This window comes from Gavialis gangeticus, unplaced genomic scaffold, assembly GCF_001723915.1.
Source record: "Gavialis gangeticus isolate Ggan-Ray unplaced genomic scaffold, GavGan_comp1, whole genome shotgun sequence".
NCBI classification, from domain to species: domain Eukaryota; kingdom Metazoa; phylum Chordata; order Crocodylia; family Gavialidae; genus Gavialis; species Gavialis gangeticus.
The window spans coordinates 20,964,049-20,976,580 of NW_017729024.1; the positions used below are offsets into that span (position 1 = coordinate 20,964,049).

The 12,532-nt window shown below is 41.0% G+C and overlaps 1 long non-coding RNA gene across 1 annotated transcript in view; it reads left to right on the forward strand.

Annotated features, from left to right (window-relative positions):
- The first annotated feature begins 7,725 nt into the window (after positions 1 to 7,725).
- Positions 7,726 to 12,532, forward strand: part of LOC109298183 — a 19,487-nt gene continuing 14,680 nt past the window's right edge. Inside the window, exon 1 of the long non-coding RNA XR_002097514.1 lies at positions 7,726 to 7,737. This is a non-coding gene — a long non-coding RNA (uncharacterized LOC109298183). The remainder of the gene's footprint in view (positions 7,738 to 12,532) is intronic.

The following is a 12,532-nucleotide window of genomic DNA, read 5'->3' on the forward strand; positions in this document are numbered from 1 at the left end:
CTCTAATAATAAAAGCAAAGGGGAGGTTTTTTTCTGAAACAAGTCACTGAATAGATGATGAGAAGGAACATAACAGAGCTATTAATGGAGACAGATTGGAAACCTCAGGATTATTTAACATGGAAAGAAGAAATCTTGACTAAGTAACAGAGGACAGCATTCAAAATTAGGAGTGACATAGTGAAAGCTTTTCAATCATCCCTTTTACCTTAAGCAACAACTTAGAGGAACAGAATTTCATACAATTGTAGGGCACAAAAATTCTATATATTTGGATAGCATACAGAATGATTAACCCAGTGATTTTCAACAAGGGTGCCACAGATTCTCTGAATGGTGCTGCAAAGGTGTACAGAGACAAGTGAGGTACAAGGAAATAAGCCAGGCCAATTGCCAGCCCCTCTGCAAGGAAATAAGAGCTGTGACATATAAATTGTTTTTTGAAATTGGGTGCCATTCAATCCCCAAAAGTTATGAAGGGGTGCCTCAAATCCAGTGTGGGATGCCTCAGGTCCAAAAAGGTTGAGAACCACTGGATTAATCAACAACAGATATTTATGCAGGAGATTTTGAAATATGTATTTTTCTTAAGTTTCCAGGTAATTTCTAATACCTATTTGCAACCATGCTAGGTAGGATAAAATAGAGTAATCAATTCTTTCTTCAGGATATATAGTGATTGGGTCATTTGGATTCCAGGAAAGGAATTTTTCCTTTATGTACAACATTGCACAGCTTTTTGGGTAGATCATGGTTTTGAATTATCATGTGCTGCCAGAGGCAATATACATGACTAAACAAAGCAATGATCTGTATGGAAAATACTGTGTTCCCACTGCATCTATGATTTTCTACTTCATTCCCTGCTATAGGCAACTACTACACATATTTCACTTCGCTGCAGAGCTTGAAATTGCAACAATAACATGGTTATGATAATAATTATTAAGAGTCATGTGTAAATTATCTACCTCATAAAAAAATCTTTTCCGCAGTGTGCCTCAAAGAATGAACCATGGCTTAAATTTAAAGGAAAGAAAATGCTCAAAGGAACAAACAATTGCATAGTCTGTCAAAAGAAGGACAGAGTGTTCTGGCCCTTATTATTGTAAATCTTGGTGATTTTATGCTACAGCTTTCATATTGGATGCAAAACTAGAAATCAGAAACTTCAAAAATTATTTAAAAAAAACTAAAATCCTTGTTATAATTTTAGTCTCTTCAAGATTTTGCAGTGCAAAACCAGAGAAGCCAAATCAATACTATTATGTCTCAAACCTTCTGACTCAGGTACCGAAATAAAAATGGCTTATTTCCTCACCTCCTGATAACTACATATAAATATCAGTCTCCAGTGTTGAGCTGATTTAGTGGCTTTATAATTTCAGTATTTCATGTTGATGTTCATTTATTGAAGAGGTATAAAGAAGAAAACTAAAATTATATATATACTAATTTTTTGAATTACCAAGGAAAAGATTGCAAATAATACTGGAGAGACTTAGTCAATATTCATTATGAGAAACAAACGTAAGTGTAATAAGGTTACTCTAAAGACAGCTACTCGGCAGGAAGCATAGTAGATAATGATCACTACAAGAGAAAAAAACCCCTAATGAAGACAAAAGACCTGATAATAAATCCATTATTAAAAAGAAATAAGTAATCTTCCTGTGGAGAGCCTCAGACTTAGGGGGGCAATGATTAAGAACTCATGAGACAAATTATGTATCAACAAAATTGCTTCTAGTGAACACATATTACCATCTAAACTGAAAATCAGATACCTGGCTCTTACTCTCCACTAAATTAATGTATGAAGTTCTCTTTGAGGACTTAATGTGGTTCCATTTTTTTGTTATACAGCTTAATTATATTGATTTCTTTCTCACCTTCTGTCACCCTAGTTCAACAACCAAATACCAGAAGCCCCTATAACCTTCATAATCTTCCATGGAAGAAGAAAGGGTAATAAAACTAACACTCAGAGGGCACATCTACACATGCACTTTAATGCGCAGTAGCCTATTTTATTGCATATTAGAGTGTCATGGCAAAAACTGTGCTAATACGCTAAAGTGCAGTAAAATTAGGCTACTGCACATGAAGCATCACTAAAAAGCATGCTCTTTCACTACTGCATGTTAGGTCAGACTAATCTGCATTTAGTTAGTACCTCACATTAGAGGTACTAAATTTAATGCACAGTAGCAAAAGCATATTAATGAAGATGCCCAGACACGACCAGCCTCAAGAGGGAGCTAGGACAAGAAGGCAAGTGCTAGACATAAGGTGACTCTGTTGCTGGTGTAGGTTCAGTATTTGTCACAGCTGGAGGGGGCAGGGATGAAATATGCAAACAAGAGGGGACTAGGAAACAATTACAGCAGGACTCTGTTAGCGTTCTACCTCTTGACTAGACTGCCCTGAGGCCCGGATTGAAATAGTGAGTAAATCTTTTATTTTTTGTAACTATTAGGGAATCTATGCTGTAAGACATTAAGAGTGGCTATCATTAACAGACCTCCTAAAAATCAATGGAAATTCAAGTGTTCAGATAATGTTGTAGTCATGAGGGTCCAGAAAAAATATGAGAGGCAAGGATTTTTCTGGGTGATACCTTTTATTGGTCAAACTGTACAATTGAGAGGGACATAAACAAGCTTTTGGGTACCACTATACCTTTCTCAGATCTTCCTCAGGAAGTACTAGGCACCCTTCATTCAGGCTAAATATGTTCTGGGAATTGGGGCTTCTTGTTCATTGGTTGTTATTAAATCAGATTGCATCAAATGTTAACATGACTCCTGTCATCTATTTTTTCCTCCTAAAAGAACCAACCCAGAAAGCCTCAAAATATAGAACAACAATTTGGGCTACAGGGACAACAGCATTTACATCTTTTTTCTGTCCATCCAACTGTAAGAATTTGGGCTGATTGGGAAGCAAGTGCAATCCTTCTTCCAGCTCTGTTGGCTCCAAAGAGGCCAAATTCAAGAGGATAACATAGCTCATCAGCTTGAGCCCTCTCCAACAAACCCAAAAAACTAAATTACATCATCTGGATGCCATTGTCTAAGAGTTTAAGACAAAAGAGTAATAGTGAGGGGGCAGGAAAAAGTAATAAGGTTGAGAAAGCCAACAAGTAATAAATCAACAGTATCTATAGGCAGTAGCGTACCGATAGGGGGGTGGGAGGGGGCATGGCCCCCAGGCACGGGCCGGGGGGGGCGGGTGCCAACCAGGTCAAGAGGCCGCAGTGCCTCCCGTGTTTGGTGTATGGTCCACCCACCCACCTAGTGGGTTATACGTTTCTTTACCTGTTACAGCCAGAAATTCTGGCTGCCGCCCCCCACCCCTTGAGTCCAATGTGCCACAATGTCAATTTCCCTGCAAAAGTGCCACGGGGTGGGAGAGGGGGCCCTTCACCTGCTCAGTTTGTCCCTGGTGGGGGATGACACAAATGCAAGCACTAGAAACCCATGGTATGCCACTGTCTATGAGGCAACACTCTCATCCTAGGTAGTCTTGGCAATAGTTCTTACTTAATCCTCCTTTTACAGGTAGCTGGCTAACTAATGAGGTCATGCATTCAAATGTTAGCCATTCCTATCCTACCCACTCACATGCCGCATCCAGATGTACAGAGGTGTGCACTTGCAGCGCCACAAAAAGTAGCAGCACAAATTTGTGCTGCTCTTTTGTGCCATATCACATGCCCCTGCATGTGTGCTTTGGTGAGAGACAAATTGTCCCCTACTCTTCTTGGCTCCTGGCATGCTGAAGCAGCCAGAGCACAAATGAAATAGTAGAGACACTCTGGCAGGCAGCAAGAGCGTATCCCTGGAGGACCAAGCCTCCATTTGTTCCAGTGCATGCTACTGTAGCATGTGCCATGCCACTTCGCAGTTTTTTGGCTACCAGGAAATCCTAGTAGCAAATTTTGCCCACATGCTGCAAATCTGCAGCTCAGGACCCATTTTAACATTCCCAGCATGCAGCTTGTGGTACCACAAACTGCATGTGCCTGCATGTCTGGACACAGCCACAGTGTCTTCTCCCGGGTTGAGAGAGTCCATTGGACAAATTCACTTACTGTCTCTAAGGGATGTCTTACTCCAAGGACTCTTTCACCTACCCCACCTGAAGTAACTACAGCTAAGAAGGAAGGAAGGCCCTGTCTAGTGTCCTTCAGCCAGGATGCTGCTTTTTGCAGCTTCAACCTCGTGTCAGCTCTATACACTACTTCAAAGTTCCTGTTTGTTTTGAAAAAGGAATCAGAGTTATAGAGAGCCTCTTATGACAAGTAAGACGCTCCTAACAAAATCCCTTCTGTCCCATAAGCTATAAGGAATTTCATACCCAATTGTTCCAGTACACAGTTTTGGTAAGCAGGACCCTTTACCTGAGGCACATTTGGAGTAGTTCCCTTTATTCTTCCATTGTACACCTGTAATAAGAACATTGTATTACTTTCTAACTCAAAACTGAGCAGTATTTCAACCAGAATACTCAGTCTTGACTACAAAATGGATAGATGATTTCTACAGGTGGAGGAATGGTATGGATATATGTGTCTCCATGTATATCCCATTGCAGGGGTATTCAGTTGCTCAGCCAAGTTTTATGTTACATTTACCACATAGCTTTGTCTACCTCATCATTCCTTCTCTCAGTAATCCATCTCTCTACAAGACTTATCCTAATATTCCCAGTGTCTGAACAGCTTCTAAGAGGTTTACATTTTTTGCTTTTGTCTGAGATGCAGGACAGGCATATAATCAGACCTGCTCCAGTGACAGGTCTAAGAACTTATATGTAGGACTTGTCAATCAGCACCATATTTGAATGCTAGCCTCTTAATCATGTTATAATCCCGTAAAAATTTATTTCAGTCTTCTGTCAGGCCAAACCCAAATCCCTTTATGACAGTACAAAGCACCATTTTCTGACTTAGGATTCTCTAGTCTATTCCTTCTTACTGTATTCTGAATATATTCATTAATAAGACTTTTTTACCTTCTTCTACAGACTATGGGTAGAATTCTATTTCACCTGGTAGACAATCTAAGTGCAGTTTGTAACCCATAATGAGCAATTCTATTAGTCCTATTATAGGACTAGGATTGGTCCCTGGAAATGAACAGGCATCTCCCTATTCCTATAATGGAGATACTAGCCTACCAAGAGGAGGTAATAGACTCATGCCTATACTTTAGTCAGGTAACTAAGAGGTGGCCTCTGAGTAGTAGTAGTATTTTGGTCATCCCTTAGGACCTAAGGAATGGCAGGGAGCTCTGCACTATGGAGCTGGGCTGGCTCTGCCCTTCTCCCTGCCTCTAGGCTAAGCCCCATGACCAGTACCGCCAGTTTCATCACACATGTCTCCCCGTGGCAGTGCAGGACTTGGACAGAGAACCTGGGAACTGCATGTGAGCCCTGTGCAATGGAGCCAGTGGCCTGGCCATGTGCATTCCTGGGGCTCACCAGGACCACGCGCTGCTAGTAGGCTCCACCACCCATGGGCCATGAGTGCCCTGAGGGCCCACCCCCTGCTGCTGCTGGCAGGGGCAGTGCACAATAGGGGGGCATGTGTGAGGGGGGTCACTTGTAGGAGTGACCCCATATGCATACCCTACAACACCCCCCTATGCATACCCCACACCCAACCCCCCCAACACACAGCTCCCCAGCCACAACACCCACATACCATCCCCCTCCACATAACCAGAGCCTCCCATAAGCCCACTGACACATCCCATAAATGCACCCCCCACAAACCCCACGAAACCAATACCCACTCATCCACACATACCCACAATCCCCTACAAACTCCACACAACCACACATGCACACCCACACCCTCTCCAATACCCCATGTACACACATACAAGCCCCCACAAACCACATACGCACCCACCCGTACCCCCATGCCCTTCCACACCCTCCCACAATATAAAGAGTAAGACTTCATGTGAGCTATTATGCAGTTGCCTCTATATACACTATGTAAACATACACAAATCAGAACAAAAATACTTTTTTATATCAAATTAAAATATGTTATAGTAGCTGTTTGATTTTTAGTATTTAATTAGGGTTTTTTTCCAGTTCCAAGACAACAATCCCCCTCCCAAAAGTAGTACTTCCAGGGACTTCCAGCAGCAAAGGTCAGGGGTTAGGGTGGGGCTTCTGGTCCCAAGATTGCAGCCAGGGGATGGGGCTCCTCTCAAAGGGCAGGGCTATACTCGTGACCCTGGACAGCTTACCAAAACTCATTAAGCAGCCCTCCAGCCAAAATAATTGCCAACTCCTGTCCTAGGTGAAACAAAATTCTGCCTTATATTAAATACCCCTTCCGACCCTAGCATCTATGAATCTATGAATACTCTTCTGACGCTTCTTCCTTCAAGTGTCTCCCTATATCCAGCAGACTTCATAGAGACATGGCTGTTTGCCGATGTTAAAAAAAAACAAAACACTCTTTACTGAAAGAAGCAGCTCATTACTTCGACCCAGCTTTGCAGCATCTGTATAGATCAGGTGCTTCAGCAGGGCTTTTTGACACTTTTCTCTAAAGCTAAGTCAATCAGCTATTAGATAAAAGCACCAAAAAAGCCCTACTAAAGTGCCCAGTCTATACAGACATTGGGTGAGCCAGGTCCAATTAACACACTGCCTCTTCTGGGCATATGCTAGGCTCGGCACAGGAGCATGAGGAGTTTAAAGTAAAGCACCAGGGTTTTTGTCTTTGTTTGGGGTGGGGGGAGGTGTTAATGTCTGCAAGCAGTCAATATGCTGTTCCTTTTAAACTACATTTGTAAAAGTTTGGTACTTTCTTAAACTTTGGCATCATTTATTTCTAAGCCTCTTTCTCCCCTATCTCTTTCCCTTCTTCTCTTTTATCATTACATTGGGTACAATGAGTTTCTACACCATTTACAAGCACAGGTTTCTGTAGGTGGTAATTATTATTGGACCTCTCACATTTTTCCTGAACCATCACAGACACATCACCCCCAACACCACCACTACATTGTTTACAGTGTTTTCATTTCCTTTTTTAAAGAAAAAAATAATGAAAGTGACTCAATCTACATTCAGTTCCTGGAATAAAATGTTTCTGATAGACATTTGTGAAACAAAAAAGATTTACAGATTATACAGTAAAAGGTTAGAGCCAGAACACTTTTTAAACTACTCCTCCAGACATCCTAATGAACTTGTTACTCAACTTGTTTTGCAGCAACAGATGGGATTTTATCTTATTTAACCCATGGACAAGAACAGGAGAAAGGCAGAGCATATTTATGGATGGTTGGTCTTTCCAAACAGCATTGTAATGATATTATCTTTTAAGGACTATGACTCATTCTTGTAAGACTGAAGAGGTGCTGACCTGTATCAAGAGAACCAGTGTTAGTCAGGCAACGACAAAAAGAACATTGTTGTCTTTAGAATTTAAAATCTGACCGATAATTTCCCTTAATCAAACTAAAAACAAAAAAGAACTAACAGTCCAGATGACTACATTTTGAACCGCGGAGGCTGGGGTTTCCAGAGAAGATGGAAGGAATTAGGAGGCGCCCTCCCTTTAAGATGAATTTCCCTTTAATAATTCCAGCCTATTAAAAACATGCAAACAACTACTAAACTGGCCATTTGCAAATAATCCATGTTACCACAATACTCAGACTATTTTCCATACCCAGGAAAAAAGTCTACTGCTTCAATGCAGTGAGTTCTGATATTAATTGAAGTATGTGATAAAAAAGGGCTGAAAGGGATAGTGAAAAAATTGAAGGAGAAAGCCTGAGAGACCTAGGAAAGAAATTTAGGAGGTACTGCAAGGAATATGGTAAATATTTTAAGTGCAGATACAAAGTATTATGTAGTATTCTTTATTGCATTTAATACTATTCACACACCCTGTGAAAAATATTGTTTTACTTTCAGTAAACCAGAGGGAATCCTATACAAATCAGTCCAACAGCATTAGAAGTTATTCATGCTGGGCTGGACTGAACTTTTAAAATATGATCAAAGTAAAAAGCAGAGTATAACTGCTCCACCCCAGCAGCAGCCTGGACACTGGAGAAGGAATGAGACTTCAAATCATAATTTCTCCCTTCTTGTTCTTGGGAATGATAGAGGGCCAAAGTCTTTGAAAGTCTGAAGCTGATTTCCCTTATCCTCTTGCTACTCTTTGCCAGTGAACTGCAGGCTGGGAGGGGTAAGGGAACAAGAGAGTCAAGGTTACACCCACTTCCAGTCCACCAGAGACCAAGGACACCTTCAGGTAGGCTGAGCAAGGAGGTGGGGCTCTCTTTTCCTTGGCAACCACAAAGTAAGACAAGGGCACAGCCTAGCCTATTAATGAACAACACTATTTTAATGTCCCTGGTAAAATATTATTTAATATAATATTATCTAGAATGAAAATATAAAGGGCAGGGCAATGAAACAGGGAAGAAGGGCAATAACTCTTCTGCAACTCTACATCTAAGAGAGAGAAAAGCCCTGGTTAGATTCCCCTACAGATTTTGCAGTCAGTAGGATTCAGGACTTCAGGATTAGGCCTCATCTTGACTAATATTGCAGAAGTTTTAAAGAGTCATTTGATGACAGCTCATCTCCTGTTGATATTGCAAGTCTGGTAAATAGAGTTTTTAATAACCCTTTTCAATTTATTTGCTGGCAGTCAGCCTGGAATGGTATCATCTGCATTAACTAATAGTGTATGTTTGGAAGTGGAAGTCAATTTAGATTTTCTTTTTAATATGCCAGTGATATATCAATGAAATCCCTACTGCTCTGATGTCTAATGTCTCCAAAAGCTCCCCAGTGGGCTTCTTCTCTGCCCCAATGTGAAACTATACCTTAAAAATGAGAATCTCTCTTACAGTTAAATATACACATTGTATATTGGTTCTAACCAGTTACACAAAGTTAATAGTTAAAGGGAAATGCAACTCAAATATAGCCAGGAACTAATATGAAATTCAAACTTCCTGATTTCTCTTAAAAACCCTTTCTAACTGAGGGTAGTCACATAAACTGCAAACAATATCCCACTGGAGAACATACTTGATTATAAATAATTTCCTACATCAAAGAATAACAAATTACTTTGATGCATTTTTAAAGTCATTTTTTTTCAATTCTCTAACATTTTTGCCTTGATCATATGATAGGAGATCATTAAATGGTACAGAACACCTTGCTTGCATTTGCAACTGTTATCTTTACTGAGGAGGTATTAACCTTTCTGCCCCTGGAGATATCAGTATCAGTAGCATCCAGATCAAACAAGCTCAGTGAAAACCACCAGCCCAATTTATAACAGTATATATTCTTTTAAGGAAGAGTTCTGATTCAAAATAGTGCTGTCCTTCTGCCCGCCCAACTCTATTACCTACCATATCAACTAAAAATTGTTTCTATGTGAACAATCAACAAAACAAAAGCGTCAAAAAGCAAAGTAACTGACTGACTATTAATCACATCCCTTTGATAACCCTGACCCTAGCAAAGCATAACATCTGTCTTGTGTTTTTTCTGGCTGAGAGCCAAAGCTAGGATCAGGAAACAACTATTTCACTGGTCAGATGTAGCACAGCATGTTGACTTTATAACCACCCAGCAAACTCAGAGAATTTAATGGAACTGTCTTTTATTTGGCTGAGTTCCATCTATTAATATAACCAGAGTGAGTAACTCATATGATTAGACATTTACTTAAAGCCATGTCTAGACAGACCCAAAGGTGCCCACTCCCTTTTCCAAAATGAAGCAAGATTTGAAGCTTGAGAATAGGATAGCCACAGAAGTTGCCTAAATTCTCACTAAAAATATTTCTATTAGGTACTGTCAGTGTAGATACCTGAAACAAGAAATATAGAAAAGAATTGAGTTAGCACAATGTGCCACAGAAAATTTAAATATCTGGACACCTATATAACCTTAAATGTAACCTTAGCATCAGGAGCAAGAGAGAAAGTGTGTCAGAGAAATAATGAAATCAGAACAAAAAGGAGAAGGAAAAGTAGAAAGCCAACAGCAAACTTAATATTGGAACTTCATTATTAATAGATTTAGTAACAGCCCATTATTTGGTCCCATTATGGGCATCCATTAATCATAGGAAGTTTTATACCTGCAAAACATTTCATTTTCACAGATATAAACAGTCTCTGGGGTGATAATACTATAACCCCAAACATTTTGTACCAGGATTTGCTGTACTTTATGTAGGTGATCCCAGCACCTAGTTTACTGGGTGATACTGGGTACCTTCATGGAGTCAGTGGCATGGTATCAGAGACGATACACAAATGCTGTTGAAACAGCCATCCCAGATATAGTCTCCATACTTTGCAGGGTGGCAGTAGCTGATAAATTCATTAGGTCTGCCTCTCTAGCCCCTTTTGCCACCACGCTGCCCTCGATACCACCTGCACAACAGCACATATGCAGCCATCACAGATGCTTACCTGACACATGCTCCTGAAATCTTCCCCAGATGTACACCAGATTACTATGGACCCCTCCATACGTTCAGGTAGAGGCACCTCTTTCCTTGCTTGGAACACTCTAGTCACCTATACCTTCAGGTAAAGACAGATGCGTGGATGACAGGAGGCAAGATTAAGGGATCCACCATCAGAAGCTATCATGCCTTATTGCCAGTTTAGGGGGAACCCAGGATCATGATCCGGGGCTCCCCCTGCACCAGCTTCTGCTCCAATTCACAGCAGTACAGGACACCCGTCTGCAGCAGCCCATGGGATGATGCTGTAGCTAGGAGTCCCCTCAGCTGCAGGACTCCTAGCTGCTACAGCACATGGTGTACCCCCCATGGCTGGGAGCCCCTTAGCTGACATGGCTCCCAGACAAAGGAGGTAGAGCGATGTTACACATGCAAATTAAAGCTGGATAGAAACGAGGTATAAAGTTACTACACATTTTCCAGCTCTACCTTTATACCTGGTTGGACCTTCTCATGGTGTGATAGTTAATTTGCACATGTGGCTGGTCTAAATTAACTGCACAATTAACCCAGTAATTGAGTAATACATTTATGGGCAGAGAAGGCCTGTGACATAGAACCCTTCCCCTCAAGACACACACAGACCTGCAGGTTATGAACCAGATTCAGAGAATGTCCTCCACTTTATGCTAAAAATTATTTCATTGTAATTTGAGCTAGCTGTGTAATTTGTGGTGTGTAAGTTGTGCTAGATCCCTCGAGTAAACTGAATTGTATTATAAGGTCATAATTGAATGGTCATAATTAAACTTAATTTTATTCTTCCCATAGAAAATTGTGATTATTTTTTACATTAATCATCAATGAGCAATTCCTTTTTTTTATTTATCCCATATGCTCATTCAACTTCTCTTTGGCAGCCCTGGCTAAATGAACTACTCAAAGTAATAAAACATGAGAAGCAAAAAATATCAACTACTGATCTTTAGCAACAATAACGTCTGGTATAGTATTTTAGCAGTCATCAGTACATTTTGTAATTGACATCATGTACATGTAATATCTCCAAACAATTCTACTCATTAATCAAAGTGACTTTAAATCACTTTGCACATTTATACATGTGTTCCGGCGGTGGGATGAGGGTGTTTTAATTAGAACGGCTCCAAGAACTGCTCTAATTAAAGCACCCAGAGCGTCACGTGTATCAGCATCCCCATGCTGAAAAATAGCAGCGGAGGAACTTTAAGCTCGTCAAATGAGCTCTAGTTAAAGTGCCCCTGCCACCATTTTTCAGCTTAGGGATACTGATACACGTGACACTGGAGTCTGCTATAAGGTGGTAATTACCATGCTCCAGACTCAACTAATTGAGTTTTCTCTGACATGCTGTAATTACAGCGTGTTGGAGCTGCCTTGCTGCTTGTGCATAGGCATCCTTCAACACAATAGTCCAGAGTACTTGTGATTACAGTTAGCATTATTGTTAGAGGCAAGGATTTTTTTGGATGATATCTTTTATTGGACCAACTCTATGGTTGGAAAAAGTTAGACAAACAAAGTTAGACAAGTTTTTGAAGTCCAGGCATTCTTCATCAGGTCTGAGAAAAGAAGCCAGCACAGTGATTGCTGACAGTTAAGAATGGAGGGGTGGGGGAGGAGAGAAATCCCCAGGTTAGTAGGCAGACAATTAGTAGTAGAAAAGAAGCTTGAATACTGGGAGATCAAGAAAAGGATCTTGGAGTCATTATTGATGCCAAAATGAACATGGGCTGACAGTGTAGGGACGTGGTCAGGAAGGCCAGCCACACCTTGTCATGCATGCACAGATGCATCTCAGCAGGTTCAAGGAGGTGATCCTCCCCCTCTATGCGACACTGGTCAGGCCACAGTTGGAGTACTGTGTCCAGTTCTGGGCACCGCACTTCAGAAGGGACGTGGACGACATGGAGAGGGTCCAGAGGAAGGCCACTCGCATGATCAAGGGGCAGCAGGGCAGGCCCTGTGAGGAGAGGTTAAGGGACCTAAACCTGTTCAGCCTCC